An 11,002-nucleotide genomic window follows, 5' to 3' on the forward strand; every position below is an offset into this window, starting at 1 on the left:
AGAAAAACACTTTAAAGGAGAGCAGGTATAGAAACTCGTCCTGTAACAACGGACCATTAAATACTCATAACATCCTCAATTTTACCCCGACCGAGCAGAAATGTTGACACAATATCCCTGAAATACTCTTCTTCTTGATTGGTGCGATAATCTATAACGCGATTTTGGCAGAGCTTAACAAAACGCTGTAGACTTTCTCGTGCTAAGCGGCGCAGGTCGATACACTAAGTGAAGTCAAGATCTTCTCCACCTGATCTTTCACAGGCAGAGGGGGCCTTCCTCTTCCTCTGCGACCACCAGCTGGTACCGCATCGAATACTTTCAGAGCCGGAGCGTTTGTATCAATCCGGGCGACATGACTCAGCTAACAAATTCGCTGCATTATGTCTATGTCATCGTAAAGCTCATTGTTCCATGACCTACGATACTCGCCGACACCAAAGTACAAAGGCCCAAAAATCTTCCGCAAAATCTTTCTCTCAAACACTCCAAGTGACGCCTCATCGGATATTGTCATCTTCTATGTTTTTCTTGCCTTTCCCCGTCCATCGCATCTCTTGAATGGCAGTGAAATCAGCCCTTGTTCTTACGAGGATATCAAGCAACTGGGCAGGGGCACTTTCCCCATTAAAGGACTGGCATGGTACATGGTGCATAGGTGCATGTTCTCAAATCGTAATCCTTAGTTCGTTCGCAGTGGTCGTCATCAGTAAGAGCAGTTCTCATCCGAGGCTTTGTGCGTGTTTCCATTGCAGCTTCGCCTTCTCACATTAGTTCGCTCTCGAACGGCTGTTCGGAAGCTACCTAGAGGATACTTGGACTATGTCCGGAATTTGTGAGCTGCTTGCACTCCCAAATGAATGGCAATCAGTGACTTTCCCACTTTCGTGGACTTCTACATATGGAACCCAGCAAGGTAGCAGAGGTCGTGATCGACCAAAACACACTGGGAGAAGTTCAATGTTGCGCGAACTAGCAGATGCCGACATCTCATGGGACGGTGCAAAAACAACAGCACAGAATCGTGTACGATGGAAGAGTCTTGTCTAGGTCCAATGCTCCCGAGAGGAGTGAACAAGGAAAAAGAACAAAAACAAAAAAAAACATATAGAGCCATCCTCCAATAAAACACTATGAATTAAACAAAAAAAATTGAATACATTGACCCCCTTAAGTCACATCACTATTAGAAGACAAAATAAAAGTGCAGAATTGTTTTTTTTAATGATTTCATTTATTAATCAATATTTTTTTAAATTAAAAAATCAATAAAACGATATTAAATCAAGTTAGATTACTTTCTTTAAGCTGACAAATATTTTTTATTAATTTTAAAGCCTTGCGTAATGGATTTCGTAGACATATCTCCTTTGACTTTTTCCTTCTGGGTTGTTTGCATGTGGATTTGTATTTGGCTACAAGCAAGAGCTCATAACGAGGAAACAGGATAGCCAATAGTTTGCATAGGTATATGTATGTAAGTATGTATGGATGTATGTATGTATGTATGTATGTGTATATCTGGATAAACATAGGCAAGTTCGTGCAAATGAAAGCAATTCTTCTCATGCAAACAATTATGAATTTCATAAGAAAAAACACCGTAAACTTTAAACATAATGATTCCATTCCTTTGCATAAACGAGCAGGTATTTACGTATGATTACATTTCATGGAGTGCTCGCCTGAAAAGAGATGCTAACGACAGCTGCGAGATAATAATTAAATTGTTAGTTTAACAGGTGTCTGTATGTATAGAACGATTTATTTTTATACAAAATGCCATATAATTCTGATAGTAATTTACTCACAACCAGACGAGAGATGACGTGAGTAAGATTGTAACCTACATTTATGATAGAAGTTTTGGAAAGACGTAAGATGAAGTTGTTCAAAAATAAATACTTAATCGAAAAGAAATAACAAGAAAAAATAGTGAGTGTAAATGTACAAATTTACATATCGTACATACATACATACAGCCTTGGGCAAAAGTATTAGGCAGCCCAATAATTTTTGAGTTTTTCGTTTTTATTAATCTTCTTCTTCTTAATTGGCGCGATAACCGCTTACGCGCTTTTGGTCGAGTTTAACAAAGCGCGTCCGTTGTTTCTTTCTCCTGCTAACCGGCGCCAGTTGGACACACCAAGTGAAGCCAAATTCTTCTCTACCTGATCTTTCCAACGTAGAGGGGCCTTCCTCTTCTTTTGCTCCCACCAGCTAGTACCGCATCGAATACTTTCAGAGCTGCAGCGTTTGTATCCATTCGGACGACATAACCCAGCTATTGGATCTTTATTCGCTGCGCTATGTCTATATCGTAAGCATCAGTACAATAAAAAACATTAATATTTAGTAGGTCTATCCTTTGCTTTGGTAACAGCAGCAATCTCTGGGGCATGCTGCGTACAACACATGCGAATTAAAGCGTTTTGGGCTGCTTGCGATGTTATGCTGCGTTCCTTTATCTTACATTTTAAAATAGCCCACATGTGCTCTATGGGGCTTAGATCTGGAGACTGTGCTGGCCAAACAAGCAAAACAATGTTATTGTCTCTAAACCAACGTATCGTTGTCGCTGATTTGGGACAAGGAGCTCTGTCTTGTTACATTTGATCTCTATATAAATTAGTATCGCCGAAAATGCGTGCTAACGAAGGCAAAAGTACAGTCTCTAAGCCTGTAATACATTTATGTACTTTTGAGTGCCCATGAGACCCTCGCAAAGCAACATTTCGACAGCACCATCGGCAGCCATACACCATACAGCACCAGATCATAATGCTGCCTCCCCCATGCTTAACATTTGGTACCACGCAATCTGGGCGGTATTCTTTAGCAACCCGTCACGGGCGTCATACCAGGTGTTATACCTGTAGGAAAGGAAAAAATCGTTTTATAAGATTGGTGTTATTTCCTCGAAATTAGACTAGGGTAGGAAGCTATGATTGCTGATATTTTAAAATGATGTAAATTAAGCTTATCTCGAAGTTCGATTCATCAGACCACAGAACATTCGATCAATCTTCTTCAGAAAAATTTTGGTATCGGAGAGCCCATTCTAAATAATTTTTCGCATTTTGTTTTTTAAACCTCGCATTTTAAACCTGCTTCCAGAAGCCTTCTTCTAGCTGTTCGAGCACTAACGGATTTTCCAATTCCTTCCGACAGGCAGCTGCAAGGGCAGAAGAGGATATTTTACGTTCCTTGAAGGACCCGCGTATAAGTTTTCAGTCTTCCCGTACACTAGTGAGGCGTTTTCTTCAACTTTTTGATTTATTTTGCTGGGATTTCGTCTCCGCAAATCACTTAAGAGCACATTTGACTGCGCACCGCGAACACTCTAGTAAATGGGAAATCTCAACCTGAGATTTCCTTTCCTCACTTAAAACTTGGGTTCTCACACTTTTGTCGTAACAAAGTTCACTTACTAGGCATTTCGTTAAAATGAAACTATTTATATCCGCTTAGTAATTTTTCACTAAAGATTATTCACACATTGACCGTCATTACATTGATGCCACTGATGCCAAAGTATTTTAAGTATACAGGGTCCGACACTCGAATGTAACCAATTAAAAAGGTCATAAATTTAGATTGGAAAATTACTTTTATTCAATTCAAAGCAAAATGAGTGAAAATAATACAAAATTAAGAATCAATTTACTTTTGCTCTTTATGGCCACCTTTTGCCTTTACTATGGCCTTGAGACGGTCTATAAACGAATCGCAAGCTGCCCGAATGTGGTTAAGTTAGGTTAGGTTATGGTGGTAGTCGGTCTGCACGACCAACTCACTTAGACCTTATAGGTCCGTTGTGATACCACTGTGCTGCACGGGAACTCCATTTACCTTCCTTAGTGGAACCATTTTGTGGCTCTTATGACACGTAGAATTGATCCCAACCCCACGCCAGACAGCTCTGTAAGAGAATTAAAAAAGTATTTACCTAGACAACCTGCTCTGATTTTAGGGCTGGACAATTGCAAAGGAAGTGCTCAACTGTTTCTTCCTCTACCTCTTCTTCATCTCTACAACTTCTGCAATATTCATGGGAGAAAACTCCTAGCCTTGATTAATGCCTGCTCAATAGCGAATGACCGGTTAAACAAGCCACGACCTTCGAGATATTGTCTCTTGATAGACGAAGCAATTCCTTTGTTCTTTTCTTGTTTATTTGCGGCCATAGTAGCCTAGCTGTTACAAAGGTATCTTCATCTCTCCATGACCTATTGGCCTCTTGGATAATGTTGTTTTTTATTATTAGTTTACTCGTGGTCATAGGTATTCTAATGGTATTTTTATCGCTGAGCAGTTGAAGAGCAGTACATTTTCTGGCTAGCTCATCAGCTTTACAGTTTCCCTCAATATCTCTGTCCCCCGGAACCCAAATGAGGTTGACCTTGAATACGGCACTAATATCATTTAGGGCTGCCTGGCATTCTTGTGCAACCTTCGATCTGAGTATAACCGCATTCATTGATTTGATGGCCGCTTGGCTATCCGAGAATATATTTATAGTTGTTTTTGTTATGGCATGCGTATTTAGATATGTAGCCACTTCTTTTAAAGCTAGAACCTCTGCCTGATAGACGCTACAGTAGTCTGGTAGTCGAACGGATAGTTCCAGTCCTAATTCCTTCGGGAAAACTCCATAACCAATCTTATCGTCTCGCTTGGAACCATCTGTATAGAAATTTAATGTGACTAGCAGGTATTTTGACACACTCGAGGACAACGGCTTTTTTCAGCGCCTCGAGACTGGTGAATCTTTTAGTTCGGACCTTCCTCTCCAAAATGGCCCATCGGCTTCGCGTCTAGTGAATTTGAGGGCCATTGTGTAGACGTTATGAAGTTTGAAACGTTGTTTTTTAGCCATTCTTGGTTCACTCGAGCTTTGTGAGACGCGGTCGAGTCCTTTTGAAGCGTCTATGGTCTGCTACCGAAATGTTTGTCTTTCTACGGCTTGAAAGCAACCTTCAGAATTCTTTCCCGATAATATTTCGCATTTACCCAGTGCATCAGCTGCGCGAGCGGTCTGAAATTTGTTACACTTCGAGTGCCGGAGCCTGTGCCTTTAAAAAAGTAACATTTCAGACTTTACGCACCAGGTGTGTCATGGCTTTTCCAAATACAATTTATTGTTGTTGTAATCAAAGGTTAAACAAATTAGTGGCAAACAGCAGCGGCCACTTTGGTTGCCACATTTGAAATTACTTGTATGTTAATAGGGAGCCTAATACTTTGGCCAAGACTGTAATTTGCGCGTACCACTAAAATAGATGGTGTCAGCGTTAAATGCTCATAAAATATGTCGGATCCGGTAAGCTTAGACATCTGTAGGCATCTGCTTATCATTTGTGAAGTTTTAGCGGAGTCTTACGAGGTGTGGCTACAAAGTAATTAGATAATTAATATGTACACACATAGGTTACTGCTACAGAAGAGGTACGCCAACAGCTGCCTGGTGTTTAGATTGAAGCCTTCTATTGCGAATGCAGTTAGGGGTACTACCTAAAAAACAGTATAGCCGCCGTCTTCACTGGGCGTGGTTCAGTATTCATATCAGGTCAGTCCATAGGTTCATGCGTTTTTTAAAGGTGGTTTTAAAATTAATAAAAAAGATGTTTAAAGTATTTATTAATAAAGAATATATTTTCCTTCATTATTTACAATGCCTTCGCCGAAATACGCTTCGATATCCCTTTTTGTAGCTTCTTTTGAGGAGTATTTCTTGTTACTCATATGGGATTGAAGTCCACTGAAAAGGTGATAATCACAAGGTGCAATATCCGGAGAGTATGGTGGATGCAGCATTAGCTCCCATCCGAGCTCGTTCAGCTTGCCTAATGTTTGCCTTGCGGTATGAGGTCTTGCGTTGTCGTGGTGAAACAAAACTTTGCGCTATTCACTACAGACGGTCGATTTTTGTTAAGTGGCTCATTCAGGTTTGATAGCTGGTGGGAATAATACTCAGCAGTTATCGTCTGGTTTGGTTCCAGAAGTTCATAATAAACAATACCGGTCATATCCCACCAAATAGATAGAATCTTCTTGGGGTGAAGGCCATCTCTAGGGGTTGGTTCTGGTGTTTCATTTTTATCTAACCATTGGCGTTTGCGAACAGGATTATTGTAAAGGACCCATTTTTCATCTGAGAACACACATTCACTCTCTGCTGAAGGTTGGCGACGGAAAGTCTATGCGAAACCCATTTTTCCAGCTTTGAAACCTTTCCCAATTGAACCAGCTGCCAGTGAACTGTTCCATGCGATGAAGTTAACCTCTGAGCTATCATATCGACTGCCAAATTTGGCTCAGCTTCCACGAGTTCGAGCAAGGCGTCGGAATTAAAGACTACAGGACGACTAGCGCGCGGAGCATCCTCCACGTCGCAGTTACCACTTCGGAATTTTGAAAACCACTTTTGCGCAGTCCTTACACTCACGGTATCCTCTGAGAGACTATTTCCCCACTTCGATTCTAACAAACTGCATTGAATTTATTTTACTAATTTAATGTTTATTGTACCAATATTTTCAATAAAATCTATAGTCACCGCCATTGGCTATAAATGGAGGTATTCGGTTCCAAGCCAGCCGAATTCGCTTTGATAACTTTTTGACCAATCATATTATATTTGTTTTCCTTTGAGGTTTTGCTTAACTATTGCCCAAACATTTTCATCATTTTGGCATCAGGCGACTGTGAAGCGGATTCCATTCTCTGTTTCAGCTTCGATGCTTGGGATCAATGTCGTCTTGCAAAATCCAGTGGTGGCTAGTTCTTCCAAATATATTCGCAGCTGACAGTAATAATGCCTTTGGTAAATTTTATTCATCAAAACCGCATTCAAGTTGGCGGTAAACACAAATAAACGGTCAAATCCTTTTTCGGAGAAGCAGCACCAAACATGAACCTTAATGCCTGAATGCCTAACAGTTCGTTGAAGTTGGCGATTATTATTAGTACAGCAGAACCAACGTAAGCAACTAAATACCGTAGCTGAGTGAGTTGGTGCATGATTACCATTTGGAAGTCGTAGGTTCGAAACTCCGTGAAACACCAAAATGAAGAAAATGTTTTTTCTAATAGCGGTCGCCCCTTGACAGGTAATGGCAAACCACCGAGTGGATTTCTGCCATGAAAAAGCCATTTGCCGTTCGGAGTCGGCTCGAAACTGTAGGTCCCTCCATTTATGGATCAACATCAAGACGCACACCACAAATAGGAGGAGGAGCTCGGTCAAACATCTAACAGAAGTGCACACGCTAATTATTTATTTTATTTTTTATTTACTTTACGATAAAATAGAATTTAATTGTTCACAAGAACACTGAGCAATTTTTCTAATGAACTCATTCTTATTCACAAATTTTTATTTCATGCAAAATATTCGAGTGTTCCTGCTACATTTGATTAACGCTTTACTACCTAGCACTTAGAACATTAGCCGGCCAATCCACCAAAGTGGAGTCGCAAATTGTTGCCTGTGCTTTTCTGTGTCATTATCAGATAGAAAATTATCAGAAAGAAAAAATACGAATACTTAAAAAAATATGAGAGAAAGGAGTTGATCTTCTGACGCAGCATTCTAAGTGCCTTTGCTGTTCGTTCATAGTTGTAATCTGTGAACCGGTTGAATGGCACTTAAACGCACAATCAGCACTTTTGGTGGCACTTGGGTGTGTGCATCGGGCATACGTGTGCATGTACATGCGTGGTTCACGCGCTGAGCGACAGAAACTGTGAATGAAACTGAAAGTTTTAAGCCAGGCTTTCAAGTTGTCTTGCTGTTTAGCGCGTGAGGCATTTTGTTTACATTGCGAGAATATAAATGTGCGTATGTACGAATGTGCACACATTTACGAGTATAGGTACAGATTTATGTACTGCAAGAAAACAAAAAAACAATGCCGCCCGGTAAAAGTTTGAAATACTTCTGATAATGAACTCCTCTGCCTAGTGGACATACAGATGCACGTTGTACATTGATTTTAAATACTTCAGACTTGTGATGCGTATTATACAAATGAACTTAGTTATGTAAAGGGTAGTCCAAATACAAGTTTCTTTTTAAAAATAAATGAAATTAACTCAAATCAATCTTATGGTAAATTGTAGAAATTACGTATAGAAGCGATTGTGGAACATTTTTTTTTTATTTGTAGGCTTGAGTTTAATAAGAAACAAACCGCAAAAATATAAAAACAATTTTTTTTAAATGTTGAGTTTTATTCAATGTAGAAAATTTGGGTGGGGGTAAATATGAGCATGGTGTAATTCCGAACAAATACGGTTAGCGCCTCTATGAACAGCGTAGAAACTAAAAGGTATTAAAATGTGATAGTTCACCACTCGACTGATAACTAACAGCTGTTTTCCGCCAGTTTAACAACACTGGTTACGCCAATCCAGTTATTTTTATTTTTTTTCTTGTTCACTCCTCTCGGGAGCATAGGGCCTCGACAAGTCTCTTCCATCGTTCAGTGCTGTTCATTTTGCACCGTCACATGATACTTCGGCATCTGCTAGTTCGCACAACATCGACCTTCTCCATGTGTTTTTTGGTCGATCGCGACCTCCGTTCCCTTGCGGGTATCAGTCCAGTGCCATTCTCGTGATGCTATCTGGCGGTTTTGTCAACGTGTGACCTATCCATCGCCACTTTCTGCGTTTGATTTGCCTAAGGATGGGCTCCTCACTCGATAATCTCCACAATGCGTGGTTACTGATGGTGTTTGTCCAGAATATTCTGCAGATGATGCGAAGGCATTTCTTGACGAAAGGTTGCAGCCTCTATGTGATGGTGTTACAGACGAGCCATGTTTTGCTTCCGTACAACAATACGGACTTCATGTATGAGCCGAATATTCGTAGTTTAGTGCGCCTGGAGATTTGCGAACTCCCCCATACTGTATGCATTTGCCCGAATGCCGCCCTTGCTTTGTTTAGCCTGCAGTTGATATCTTTATTTGCGCCACCATCTGCCGTGAGGTTGTAGCCGAGGTAGCAGAAGCTTTCGACAAATTCCATCGGGCATCCGTCAACCAATATCTGCCTTGCGTTATTGTGGTTAACTCTCATAGCCATGGTCTTGGCGATGTTTACCTCCAGTCCGACAGTGCGTGCCAGCGCGACCAGTCTGTCCGCCTTCACTTGCTTGTCAGACAGTTTGTGAGAGAGGAGGCAGATGTTATCGGCGAAGTCCAGCTACTCAAGATGTCTGGTGAAACTCCCTACGATGCCTTTTTTGTGCATGGTCAGTTGGCTTATGACGTCATTCCAGTTATTATCAAAGTCCATATCTCCCGGAAAGTGAAAATCATTTTGTTGTGTGTTCAGTTTTCTGACTGCTTCATCACAGGAAATCCAGGTATATAATCTAGATGTTGTTCTCAACCATTTCACATTCAGTTATTAATGCCCTATAATAAATCGGGCCATTTATCGATTAATTTTTGGCAGATTTTCATTCTTACCGATTCACAGAAGAGTGCTAATATTTGCCCCACATTTCTCTAGTTATGGGGTAATTCTGAACATTTGTTTCAGAGTATTTCCTGCCATTTCTGATGAAAAAGTAGACTCCGACGATTTTCAAGACTTCATTCAAAAAATGGAGGCTGAAGAAGTGGAGAAGATATAATATCTGGGACCTTCAGTTGATCAATTTTATCCATCTGTGTTCAACCTCGTTGACCTAACTGGCGACTTATATATGTCAAGTGGACGAAGTTACGAATGATGAGCTTTGTGTGCGTGGGATGAAGAGTGCGGATGAGAAAAAAACCGAATTTATTTTTGTGAAGGGAGATGAATGCGGTATCACCAAAAGTCAAGTAAAAGCGAGCCAACCCTCTCCAACAGTAGTTAAGTCAGCGAGAAGAGATGTTTACAAGTTCAGTGGCAGCGTGAATGTGAATGACTGAATAATGATGAGTGGAAAAGTTGTCGCCGTTTCACCGACCCATTAACATTGTATTTACGAAAATGTACGTTTTGATCTTCATCACTTGAGTTAATGTTCAATAAAAAATCAATAATTCATCGCTGTTTTTTGTATTATCTTAATAAAAAGCCAAGGTGGACTTTGTTTAAATCATGATTTTCAGACACCTTTAGCTTCGAATTGGGTGAATCTTGGGGTGAATATGAACTACATTCGGGGTTATTATGAGAAGGCATTTTAAGGTCACTTAACTGCAACTTAAAAACAGAGGAAACTCTCAGAATGAAGTAGAGTAACGAAGTTTTTAAAGTGAAATATCTGTGTTTCATTTTAACATTTCTATACATTTTTTAAATAGTTTTACAATAAAATATACTTATAAAAGATTTTTTCTTGTCTGAAATTTTTAGGGAATACCTTTTTTGACGTGATAACGTCTTATAATTCGATTTAACAGGCTGCACGCACGAAAAAATGTGTCGTTACCTTGCTCATTAGTGTTACCTTGCTCATTGCCGTTACCTTACTCATTAGTGTTACCTTGCTCATTGCCGTTACCTTGCTCATTTGTCGTTACCTTGAATGAACTGCAAGCGAAAGCGCGGAGCGAACGACAAAGCAAACAAAGCAAACGAACGGCAACGTTCGACATCTTGCTCTCTCCTACTTAAGTGAGCGTATATGTGTATGTATATGCGCATATGTACATATATAAATTCACGTATTTGTATTTGCATATGCCTTCTTATTGATTATTATTAATTTGATTTACTTGAAGAATTTAAAATAAAACCAAGTTTGTTAATAATACCTGTTGTTTTAATGTTATTATTATTTTTTGACGTGATAACGTCTTATAATTCTATGTAGCCGGCTGCACGCACCAAAAAATGCGTCGTTATCTTGCTCATGCGTCGTTACCTTGCTTGAACAGCATGTTATGTTATGTTATGTTATGTTATGTTATGTTATGTTATGTTATGTTATGTTATGTTATGTTATGCTATGTTATGTTATGTTATGTTATGTTATGTTATGTTATGTTATGTT

The sequence above is a fragment of the Anastrepha obliqua genome, chromosome 2 (assembly GCF_027943255.1).
Source record: "Anastrepha obliqua isolate idAnaObli1 chromosome 2, idAnaObli1_1.0, whole genome shotgun sequence".
NCBI classification, from domain to species: domain Eukaryota; kingdom Metazoa; phylum Arthropoda; class Insecta; order Diptera; family Tephritidae; genus Anastrepha; species Anastrepha obliqua.